Raw genomic sequence first — 13,174 nt, forward strand, 5'->3', positions numbered from 1 at the left:
AATATCCAAAACGGAATCACCAGCTCTAGCGGCATCCAGAAGCTCGTGCAGCTTCGACAAAGGGCCCAGGGTATCCAAGATTTTGTCCTGGCATCCCTTAAGGGAGTAGTCCAGCCCTTTTTTGGGCTTCCAGCCAGACTCGTTCAGGAACTGGGCAATCTGGGGGTCAATGTCAGGAGTCTTGCAGGCCGAGCCCGGGAGGGAGGGCCTGGGGCATTCGGCACGCAACTTGTTGCGACCCTCCTTGGACAGGGGGTTACGCATGCATCTAGCCACATATTGGGCGATATGGTCCGGAGGGACCCATTATGCTGACCGGGGATGGCGAAGGTCGTCAGGGTCCCCAGTGGGGACCTGAACATGACCTCGGGTAGTGGCAGAGAATCCAGAAGGGGTTACACCCGGAAGGGGTAGATCCTCGCCCATCATCCAGGGCTCTAGCCCTTTTCCATAATCTAGCCCTTTTAACCCGGCCAGGGGCTCTTTTGCGCGTGGGATGCGCGCTTTCTGTGACCACCTCCAGCGTGTCTGTCATAGCAGTTAAAACCTGCATCGAGGAGTGGGAGTCGACGTGTTTAGACTTCGCCTTTACCTTACGGGCACCAGGCACAGTCTGGGCAGAAGAAGGGGTCCCCTCACCCAGGAGGGCAGGGGTCGCTAGTGAGGGCATAAGCATGGAATGCAGGGACTGAGAGAAGGAGGAAGATACAGCACCCATAACTGAAGCAAAAGCCTTTTGCAAGGAAGATGCCATAGTGGCATCCAGCAGGGCCTGAAATTCTTGGGAGGCCATAGCCCCCTCAGGATTGTCAATATTAAAATCACTAGTGGGGCCTTCAGGCCCTTCCTCCCTATCCTGCATACTGACAAAGTAGCAGGTCTAAGTAATTAAAACTAAGAAATATATATTTTTAAATGAGCAAAAGTGGAAGGGTTGATTAACCCACAGAAAGCACAATGAAAAAGAGGACCTGAACGGTGGTGCACCCAGGGGACCCAGAGACCAAAAGCCAAACTGCACGGCAGCAGAGTGAGTGACCGATCAGCCTGAAAGGACCGCCCAAAATGGCCACCGCACGTGCAGGAGATCGATCGCGGACTGACTCCCTGCGGGGGAAGGGGTGCGTGCACCCTATCCGCGCGGGCAGCCCGCGATCGAGGAGAAGACAGGGGAGCAACACACAGCCGCGGCAGATGGAACAGCTGCGGCTAGGAGACAGCACCGGGTCCCGCGCGGCACCCGCAGGGAGAGCGCAGGGGAAAAACAAATAGCCGAGAGGGAAACCCAGGGCACACCAACGAGCACACCAACGTGAGACAGGTATAAAATACAGAAAAAACAGCTTCACAAATAAAGGCAACAATAAACAAAACAATAATAATAAACAATAAACAATAATACCAGAAAAAAACCATTTACAGGAGCAAAATACTTAGCTGTCTGAGCAAGCAGCAAAGAAAGAGGGGGGTTGTGGGAGACACAGGCCTTATATATTCACTTCCTCTGTTATGTGATTGGTTGCCTGTGTACCTATACAGTTTATTTCTTTCATTTTGATAATATGTATATTCCTCTATCTTTGCTGCTGAGGAAATAAAGAAAGAGTTATGCATAATATGAGCCTCCGTGTCTTTAATAAAATTGTTGATGTAGATGTATAAAAAAAAAAATGAAAAAGAAAGGAAAAGAAAATACCAATTTTCTTCCTCCTAGTAGCAGCCTGCATAACCACTATTCGTGTAAACAGATCCAACTGGCCAGTAAACTTGGGTTATATTTTAAGCATAAAACAAAGACCACTTCATCTCAATAAAGCAGTTTAGGTGCATGTTCCTTAGGTTGTATCCATAAAAGGTAAATATAATTCAAATTCACCTCACAGGGGGAGGGGGCGGACACCAAATAGTTAGGGTTTGGAATACATGTTTTCATTCCTAATGCTATAGTGTTCCTTTAATAATGAGGTTTGCAAGTTGTTGGAGAATTATCTCCCAGGCATAGGCAACCTTCGGCACTTCAGATGTTTTGGACTACACCTCCCATGATGTTTTGCCAGCATTATGGGTGTAAGAGCATTATGGGGGATGTAGTCTACAACATCTGGAGTGCTGAAGGTTGCCTATCCCTGTGACCTAGAGCAAGTGTGTCTAACCCACGGCCCTGAACTGCTAGAAATGCGGCCCAGTTGCAGTCCGGCTATGGAGGCAGGAAGCCCATTACTTATTGTGCTCTTTCTGCACAGCTCCCTCTCTCACTCGCCCTGCATTGAGCCAGCAGCCGACGTTATCCTGGCACCACTACTGGGTACGCAAGGCACCAGTGCAGGAAGAGCACAGAGATCCCATCACAGCAGCACCCCCTGGCCACCAGAGCAATTTAGGGAGCCTGGGTGGACCTCTTAATGACTAAATGTGTGTGTATGCCAGTAATCATGTCTGTATGTGTTTGGATCTGTGATTGTGTATGTCTCGGATTATGTGTATAGTTATATGATTATATGTGTGTGCATCTCTGGTTATGTGTATATACATGTGTATGTGTTTAGTAGATCGCTCCCTAATTTGATATCCATAAATATGGCAACGCCACTTAAATAAAACCAATAAGGGAGTTATCTACAAAACTAATGGAATTTTAAAATTAAGAAAAAGGGCTTTTGAAGTTTTATTATAATAATGAATTATCTTATATACTGTATATTTTAGGTGGAGACAAAGGCAACTCCTATTTGCTCAATGTGACCCGGGGAAGCCACAAGGTTGGACGCCCATGTCCTAGAGCTAAATACATAAAGGGAAACAACACAGTAAAGGAGGAGACTATATTTAAAAGAAGAAAAACGACCACAACAAGAGGACATAAATTAGTCTTAAATTAGAGGGGGCAAAGGTTTAAAAATAATATCAGGAAGTATTACTTCACTGAGAGGGTAGTGGATGCATGGAATAGCCTTCCAGCTGAAGCGGTAGAGGTTAACACAGTGAGGAAGTTTAAGCATGCGTGGGATAGGCATAAGGCTATCCTAGCTATAAGATAAGGCTAGGGACTAATTAAATTATTTAGAAAATTGGGCAGACTAGATGGGCCGAATTGTTCTTATCTGCCGTCACATTCTATGTTTCCTCATATAGATGCAGTCCTAAACATGCTCTCGGATCCCCTATAGTACATGCAGTCCTAAGTGCACTGTGGCATCACCCCACATACATGCAGTCCAAACCACACTTTGTAATCCACTCATTTACCTGCAGCACTAAAGGCACACTGGAAACCGCTCATATATATGCATCCCCAAAACAGAGTGCGAGATCCTTTTCTGTACAAGAAGCACTAAGCTCACTCCAGGTACAGATTTTTAAGCAACTGAACATGACAATGTATACAATAAACCTTGCAAATTGCCACAGTGATTTTTGCATAACAGGTGCACTTTAAAACATGGTTTGAGTTTCAGGGCAGATGTGGTGCTGTAAAACGGATTAACATTTTATATAACCAATCTATTCATTTCAATGCGTCATATTCCATCTTTGATGTTGCCCTCTGAAGTGGGTTGCGTTTCAGATTTTGTGGGAGATGAATACTTTGTATAAAACACTTTCCTTTTGAGATGCAAACAACCACACACTCCATTCAAAGCCAGCGTTAAAGTTTATCAAGTGCATAAAGTTCCCTGTTATAGGGAAAATATTAATACTAACAAAGTATTTAACCAGGAAAGGCACATTCAGATTACTCTGGTATTCAAGTACCTCCTGGGGATGTTACCTCAACCCTGCCGGGATTCGAGCCTGGGACCCAAGGGTTGAACAAATTGTACTGATGATGCATAAGTCTACCACTACTGCACATTATCAGATTTTGACAGGTTCCATTCTGTCCTTTTTCATAAAGATAAGAATTTTATCATTTAAAAGATCTATACGATACAAAGTACTGTAGGGATACTGCAGCAATTTGCAGAGCATTCACCACCACATTGTGCCATATTCTATCAGCCTTTACCAGAAATCCTGCCAGTGACAACTTTTGGAAACAGAAATGTTTTTGTACAAAGTGTGTCAATAGCATCTTCTTGTGCATATGCAATATTATATGTGGACGATCAAACACGGGATGCAATGAGAGTACAGCTTTAAAGGAACACTAAAGGCACCGAGACCACTTCAGCTCATTTAGGTGGTCTGGGTACAGTGTCCCTATTGCACTTAGTGCTGCAGTGTTGAACCTTTCCGTTCCAGAGAAACTGCCATGTTTACATTGCAGCACTAAGTCTGCCTCCAGTCGCTGTCTACCAGATGGCCAATGGAGGCACTTCCTAGATCCAAATGGACCTTTGGTCCGGTATCTGATGCTGGACGTACACACCCTCTGCATAAGGACAACCAGCGTCAGACTTTTCCTCATAGGAAAGCATTAGTTTGTCACGAGACATCAAAGGGGGCGGAGCATCAACCCAGTGCTGGAATAGGGTAAGTAAATAAAGGGTTTTAAATCATTTATTTTAAAAAAGGGGTGGGGGGAGAGGAAGGGGGAGGCAGCGGAAACGCGAGTGCCAAGAATACAGCTTTTTATTATTGGCACTATAGTATCCCTTTAACTCTATAGGTCCTGTTACAACGGTTAAAGTATTCCACAGACTGGTTTAATGTCATAGTCGGAGCAAAATAACCTTGTTATAGCCAAATATCTGCTACTTAGAAGTAAGGGCTGGCCTACACGTTGTATGAGCATAGTTTGTAATCAAATGTCCAGTTGTTACCCAAGATAGTTTATTTCGAACATTCTGGTTTGTGTAAAAGAGATGTATTAGCAAATCTCCAAAGGGGTCTATAAAAACAGCCAGAGGGGGCCTACCTGTTGGCCATCCCTGCCCTTCAATATCTAAAGTCCAGGAAGACCTACAAAAAGTCAGAACTAACTCAATCATATTAATATCGATATATGTAATATACCAAACCAACAAGCTTTGGTATACCTTCAGTCGTCTAGCCATCACTATTTCGCCCTCATCAATGTCACTCAGATCTTTTTGCTTGCCCATGTTTCCTGCTTCCCATACATGGAATGCAAGAACCCATTGACAGGTGCCATTGTAACGATATAATCCATGTTATTCAATTCAACTGGTTTTAGTGCTGTTGCTGATCAGTGTATGTGTGTGTTTGTGTGTATCACACCTTTCAGAAAATCATATAAAAGCTGTATAATTAGTTTATCTTTCTCAATCTATTGTGGTAACAATAGAATGTTTGGTTCTTTATGGAGTAATAAGTTTAATAATAATGAGCTTGAATTGCAAACATATGAGAAACAATGTAAAGTGGTTTGTGGGTGAGTGAACAGACAGCTGATGTAAAGCACTAAAGGAGAACACACATTTATTTGCCCTAAAGCTTCTCTTTTGCAAGAACAAAATGTTGCAAAAACAGTGTACACATAGCCATTATCATTTCACACACGCTATTTAAGGAAGTCGTGTTATCATAACACATTTTGGGCTTTATTTAAAACAGAACTAAAAACTGCACTAAAAGTTTTATTAATTATTCTGATTTGTTTTTAGGAATGAATCTGCTCAATTCCAACAATATTAAAGTGATACTAAAAGCACCATAACCACTACAGCTTATTGTGGTTTTAATGAACTGGGAGGTTAGCCTTTCCGGTGTTTGAAAACGTTTTCCAAGAAGCTTGAAAAGTACAGAGTTATGCAGCAAAATGTAAATGGTCGGGAATTCAAAGTAAATGAAAAATGTAACGTCAAAATAGCTGAATTGTTTTGTCATAATCGTAAGAAATGTCCCAGGAACAAAATATGTTAGGCATTTTCATTACTGCACTCCATCATTAACCTTGCTGTTGTGGCTATTGTGGAATAAAGCAATTTAACATTAAAGGAACACTATAGTCACCTAAATTACTTTAGCTAAATAAAGCAGTTTTAGTGTATAGATCATTCCCCTGCAATTTCACTGCTCAATTCACTGTCATTTAGGAGTTAAAGGGACTCTCCAGGGAGGTGATTTTACTCACCTCGTTCCAGCGCCGGGAGCCTCGTGAACACGCGCCCCCTATTTCGTCAAAATGACGAAATAGGCGGGCGCGAGCAGGGAGCAATCAGACGCTTCCATTTGGAAGCATCATTGCTCCCTTGTGCGCATGCGTGGCTTCGCCGCACATGCGCACATACTTCAGAGGGCGGCATTCATGCCGCCCTCTGAAGTGCTGAACGCACTACCACGCAGTGACAGCTCAGCTCGCGGTCTTTGCCCGCCCCCCTCCTCCACTGACAGGCTGGAGAGAGAAGGCGCGCACACAGTGCCTTCTCTCTCCTGAACACATCAGACGTATTTTAATACGTCTGACGTGTACAGGGCCTTTTTAGGGCCTTGCGTGATAGGAAGTCCCTCTAGTGGCCGTCTGAGTGACGGCCACTGGAGGTATTCCTATCAATCAATGTAAACACTGTATTTTCTCTGAAAATACAGTGTTTACATTAGATTGCCTGCAGGGAGCTATAGATAATACCTGAACAACTACATTAAGCTGTAGTTGTTCAGGTGACTATAGTGTCCCTTTAAATCACTTTGTATCTGTTTATGCAGCACTAGCCACACCTCCCCTTGCTATAATTGACAGAGCCTGCATGAAAAAAAAACTGGTTTCACTATCAAACAGATGTAATTTACCTTAAATATTGTATCTCAATCTCTAAATTGAACTTTAAATCACATACAGGAGGCTCTTGCAGGGTCTAGCAAGCTATTAACATAGCAGGGGATAAGAAAATCTTAATTAAACAGAACTTGCAATAAAGAAAGCCTAAATAGGGCTCTCTTTACAGGAAGTGTTTATGGAAGGCTGTGCAAGTCACATGCAGGGAGGTGTGACTAGGGTTCATAAACAAAGGGATTTAACTCCTAAATGGCAGAGGATTGAGCAGTGAGGCTGCAGGGGCATGTTCTATATACCAAAACTGCTATAGTGTCCCTATGGAGTTCATAAATACTCATAAAGACAGTTTTGGAATTTAACTGAAATAGGGACTACTTTGTCTTGTATATATTTCCTTTGTTTGAGAAAACTTGACAAAAAGTGGAGCTACCACTGTTAAGATTTGTCATTCCCCCAGCCATTATAGTGACAGCTGTGGGAAAAAGGCATGGTCTCGCTCAATGCGAGACAACATCCATAGAGACTCCCGCGGTCTCGCTGAATCCTCCATAGACATCTCACACGCGGATGAAGCACCAGGAACTGAAGAAAAAGGATGACGGCGCCTGAGTGGGATAGCATCCGGTAAGTACATCTCCCCTTCACTGCACCCACAGGCCACCCGGCATCTGAGGACTTTGCAAACCATGCAAACACCCATAAAAGTGACAGAGCCTCTTTAATTGAAGACCTGTGGCGGTATTTATTCCCAGTGAGAGATCCCGCCATTGTTTTCAATTTTAATGGTAAATTAGCCTCACCAAAAATCCTCCTCTACAACAGGTGCTAAAAGGTCTGCATTTAACAGCAAAAGCATGAGAAGCGTGCTCAAGTCATCACAAAAAAAATCATAATATATAGAGGGTAACCACAGTACAGGTAGTAAGATAGTGACGTCCATTGCTTGTTTTCCATACAAACAATTGGACCTCTAATAAGCACTGAAACGTAACCACAATAGGATATAATGGGCGCATTGTTTGGAGAGCCCCTTTTATATACATTTTACCCATGATTGTCATACATGATGCACATTTTATTTATATAGGATTATTTTTTATTTCTGCTACAAAAAAATGGAACATTGAGTGTTTCTGTTAAGAAAGAGAACTGACAAAGCCAAACACCTTGCAGTCTGTTTCATAATGTAATTAATGTCCCAACATTTGTATTTCTTAATGCAAATGGCTAAGATGCAGTTTTAACTACGTAGAGTGTTGAAAGTCATGTAGCACAGGAAAACCAAATTATACACATGTGTCAATAGCACTGGACTGCTTTTTGTGACATCCTGCTGAGCCTAGCACCGGTCTGGCCTACTCATAGAGCCGGCCAGAGGAGAACTCAAGTGGGCTAAAAGCTAGGCTTGCCAAATCTAACATGGATTTTCTGTACACATTAAAAACTATTTCAGGGTGATTGGCAGTACACAAAAAGAGCTGCATTTTATTATGTAGAATTTGTATACAGCAGAAAAATATTACTACTTAATTAAGGCAGTGCCTTTGGGAATTAGTTTAATTAGTGAATCGTGTTAGTATATGATGCTGCATGCTACAGGTCAGCATTTTTATACTGCTGGCTGAAAATGCGATGAAGTAATATTCACCCAGGAAAGCTTTGCCAGTCTGGCAACAATTGCAAAAGTAAACACTTTATACAAATTCCAGCAGCACTGTTGATCACTACTTGTGTTAAGGTCTACAGATATAAATATATTCATGCTTTCTCTGGTCCAGTACCTGGTCCGGTAATTAATACAACAGTTGGCCAACAAGACATGTAGTGCAGGCTATAAATCATGTATCTAGGGATTGTCAGTTGTATTTCACAGGGAATAAGCTAATTCAGTAATATAAAAATGAAACCCTGAACAGATAAATGGGATACTAAAATTTTAAAAGTGGTGTACCGTGTAAGGAGATTATATCGTAACTCCCTACAGTTCCTGATTCCGCAGGACAGTGCCGATTTAGGGCCAATATCTTGTCAATCTGACCTTGTTACCTTTTTCCCCGTTATGGAGAAACTAGGCACCAGATTCAAAGAAAATGCAGTGTTTTTGTGTTGCACGGTCACCTTTAGAATCCCCTTTTTTACAGAGTGCACTCCTAGTCGTCTATCCATTGTGGTCAACCTACCCCACCTGCACTGAATCAGTATGTTAAACGCTTTTGGTAACCAAATACACAGGGAATAATAATAGGTGGTAGTAGCCTGTGGTACTGTTACATTTAAAAAAGCGAAAAGCTGTATTCCTGACACTATTTGTTAAATCCACCATCGCCCCCCTTATTTCCCTAAATATAGTAAAATCTTACTTGCACTCAAGTCTGCAGTTTCTGCCTCTGACCTGCCTGCTGTCTACTGATATCATCAGAAGTGGTGGTCTGAGCAAATCACAGTGCTTCCCCATAGGATTGGCTGAGACTATCAAGGAGGCAGGTCAGGGGCAGAGCCATCACAAGTCAAACACAGCCCTGGCCAATCAGCTTCTCCTCATAGAGATTAATTAAATAAGTGCATCTCTATGAGGAAAGTTCAGTTTCTGCATGCAGAGGGAGGAGATACTGAATGGCAGTACTGCACACTAGGCAGCACCTCTAGTAGCCATCTGAGGAGTGGCCATGGAGTTATCACTAGGCTGTAATGTAAACACTGCATTTTCTCTGAAAATACAGTGTTTACTGCAAAAAGCCTGAAGATAATGATTCTGCTCACCAGAACAAATTCAATAAGCTGTAGTTGTTCTGGTGACTATAGTGTCCCTTTAAAAAAATATGCTGAGGATCTCTTTCTGCACTCCGTTCATATATGTATTTAGTTTCTAGTTTCCTACTGCGCCCTCTAGAGTGAATATAAGTCTAAATAGGTCAAATATTTTCTTATTGTAAAAGTAATCACACCACATGACTCAAAACAGTTTTTCCTCAATGGGCTAGCCAGTGGTGCTGACAATTCCCCTTGTTAAAGTAGGGATTATGGTGGCCGGATGTGTTACTTTACTAATCCTACCAACTAGAAAATCTATACACCAAGGGCCAGTGAATGACAAATACCCTACTTTTTCATTCCCCTACATTGATGGCCTTTGCTCAGGGTGTCTCCAATATTAAAATAAACTGCACTCTTCTCCCTCCCTAGTTCGGCCACGATATAATGATATATACACGTAAATCCCTACAGGCTTTTATCTAAAATTTCATTATTATCAGGGAGGGGTCTTCTGAAGAAAAACAAATATATAAATTTGATTATATTTACATTTTCGATCGTGGTTTTGGAGCATTTTTGTGCCACTGAAAATTGGCTTCAGTAAATAAAAATGTTAAAATGTTAAAGCACATGATTTTAACTTAATTTTGAAATTGCTCATTTAAATGATTTGATCTTAAAGGGGCAGTCTATGCACCATAGTCACCATGGATTATTGCAGTGTTTATGGTGCTATGAGTGCTTGATTGCAGTTTTTCCCCAAAACCAAGAATTTCAAGTAAAACTCAAGCTTGGTATACTCTCTGGCTTATCTTATAAAAGTGCCAATTTCAAGAGAAATTGGAACTTTTAGAAATCCCCATAGTAAGATCTTCTGGATGTCAAACAGACAGCTGGTGGTGTTTGCTGTCTAACCTGATTTGAACTGTAGTTCAGAGTGGAGGAATGTGCTAGTTGCTGCGCATGTTCCGTTCATTCCAAACTTTCTCTATAGCAAGCCACAGATTTGACACAAGTAAATAGTAACGATAATTGAACAGTGAGACTGCATGGGCATGATCTATACACCAAAACTGCTTCATTAAGATGAAGTTGTTTTGATGCTTATAGCTTCCCTTTAAGACAGCCCTTTACTATGCAGTTCTAAATCTGAATCAGTTTACAGATCAGTTCCACTTATCAAGTGATACATAAAACTGCTCATGGGTAAAAACTATTTATCATTATCACATAATCTCCCGCTGTGCAGAAATTATGGGAAGGGTTTCAATATGGCAAAACTGGAGGGAGACCCAGAAAAACACTATACAATGCAAACTTCAATGGCAGGTACATCTTTTTGCATTTAAAATAAGAGGTCATTTTTCTTTCACAGTTACCCATAAATTCCCATTTCATCACCAGATTTTAAATATGTCCATATCTGATTAATATCTGAAAATAATTAAAATTTGTCCACTGGTTTACTTGTAGTATCAGTTCTTCTCAGTTACAATTATTCATTAAACTTCCAGTTAATTATTATTATTATAATTATTATTATTGATATTTATATAGCGCCCATTTATTCCGAATAGCAAATGTGAAACTGAAAAAGCTAAGCTTTGAACATAGCAGAGCTGGGAAATTTCAACATATTTATTGTTTTTGAGAATAAATATTTTTAGTTTTTCCCCAATTCCCCTACGGTCTAAAGCTGTAATCTCTTATATGTTTCTGCTTTTTTAGATGATATACAGACTTATCGTTTCCAGTACCAAAAACATACTCGGAACACAACTGCAAAAACTTCGGAAATCTGTTTTAGCAGGCACAGTGTGCGTGAGCAGTATTCCAGGATTTGGGGGGTGACCTTTTCTTTTAAGGACATGCTGGACCCCTGCAATTAAGCAGATTACCCACCTAATGTTTAAAGGGGAACTGTGGCTTTTATGGAACTTACACCCCTGAATAAAACATTGGAAATTACCTATAACTTCCATTAAGTGATCATTCCTTTCTAAATTTATATAGCAATCGGCGTTCTGACAAAGTGACTGCCAGCATTTCTAGGACTGAGTGATATTTATCTATATGTAGATATGTTTTATATTTTTTTGTGAGTTATTATAAAGATAGGTATAGATATAGAAATTAGTTTTTTTTTTGTTTTTTTTTTTTAAATAGTTTGATTATGAACCTTACCCCTACAATTTAGAAATGTAAATATATTGTATTAGATGGCAAGCCTGGGGTGTGACATGAATTTGGATATAAACCACTAGGTATTATCTCTCTCTCTCTCTCAATGGTTTAGGGCTAGAGCGATACCAACCTTGACAGATGTTTTTCCATTTCTAAATGAGTAACTGCTTTGAAAGGAGGTGTTACTTTCTAATGGCTCAGTGTGTACACACACTCTCTCTCGATTAAGCAATTCAGTTTCTCTTAATGGGGGTTTCTGTCTAGGATGTAGATGTCCAGCTCAGGGATACTAGGTAATGATCCTGTCACCCTCTAGCACACTTTACCTCTCTGCCCATTATCATGGTCCCTGTGGCTCCCATGCCCAGTATTAGGGTTCTTTGAACCTCCACCTCACACCAGAGTCCCTGCCTCCACTACCATTACCATGGTCCTTGTCCCAAACTCACCATTTTAGGAATCCATTTGTCCCCCCAAGCCCAATATCACAGTTCTAGTAACCCTAGCCTCCAATTCTCATTATCAACATCCTTGTCCCCATGCCCAATACTGGAGTCCCTGTGCCTCCACCCCCCATGTCCAGTATCATGATCCCTGTGCCTCCTCGATGCCCAGTATCATGGTCTCTGAGCCACCCCCATGCCCAGTATCAGGGTTGCTGTGCACCTATGCCCAGTATCATGGTTCTGTGCCCCTGGTGCTCACTATCATGATCCCTGTGTCCCCCCCCATGCCTAGTATCAGGGTCTCTGTGCCCCCCCTCCCCCCTAGTATCAGGGTCTCTGTGCCCCCCACCATGCCCAGTATCAGGGTCTCTGTGCCCCCCACCATGCCCAGTATCAGGGTCTCTGTGCCCCCACATGCTGCCCAGTATCAGTTTCTCTGTGCCCCCACATGCTGCCCAGTATCAGTTTCTCTGTGCCCCCCCCCCCATGCTGCCCAGTATCAGTTTCTCTGTGCCCCCCATGCTGCCCAGTATCAGTTTCTCTGTGCCCCCCCATGCTGCCCAGTATCAGTTTCTCTGTGCCCCCCCCATGCTGCCCAGTATCAGTTTCTCTGTGCCCCCTCGTGCCCCCCCCCCCCCATGCTGCCCAGTATCAGTGTCTCTGTGCCCCCCCATGCCCAGTATCACGGTCTCTGTGTGTCCCCCTCATGCTGCCCAGTATCAGGGTCCCAGACAGAAAGTTAGGCTGTAGAGGGAGAGGAAGTTATCCGCTCCTATCTCCCGGTCTCGCTTACCTCCAGTCGTGCCCCCTCCTCCCAGCCGCTGAGCTCTTGCCTTTTTTGGGTTGACTCACAGGGTATCGCATCCCGTGGACATCATTTCCCGAGCCGGCGCCAAGCCCCGCCCACCGTGGGTGTGTCCCTAAAAAAACCTTCCTAACCCCTGCCCGTTGCCACAGAAGCCCCGCCCATGCAACAGGTCTTCCATGTAGATTCCCCCTCATTGAGCAGGTACGGGATCAGCAGGACTGGCCAATAGGGAGATCCCTAGCCATTCTATATTAGAACGCACAGTACTAGGGCTGGCAGTGCATCATGGGAGTTGTAACTCTA

General features: G+C 42.6%; 1 protein-coding gene across 3 annotated transcripts in view; it reads right to left on the reverse strand.

Annotated features, from left to right (window-relative positions):
- RAB27A (RAB27A, member RAS oncogene family) overlaps nucleotides 1-12,952 on the reverse strand; it is an 82,509-nt gene extending 69,557 nt beyond the window's left edge. For 2 of the 3 annotated variants that reach the window (XM_063449074.1, XM_063449077.1), the window contains exon 1: nucleotides 12,857-12,952. The gene's annotated coding sequence lies outside the window, so the exon portion shown is untranslated. The remainder of the gene's footprint in view (nucleotides 1-12,856) is intronic. The other variant, XM_063449076.1, reaches the window with a different exon arrangement.
- Between the last annotated feature and the right edge of the window lie 222 nt (nucleotides 12,953-13,174).

Source organism: Pelobates fuscus, chromosome 3 (genome assembly GCF_036172605.1).
Source record: "Pelobates fuscus isolate aPelFus1 chromosome 3, aPelFus1.pri, whole genome shotgun sequence".
NCBI lineage: Eukaryota > Metazoa > Chordata > Amphibia > Anura > Pelobatidae > Pelobates > Pelobates fuscus.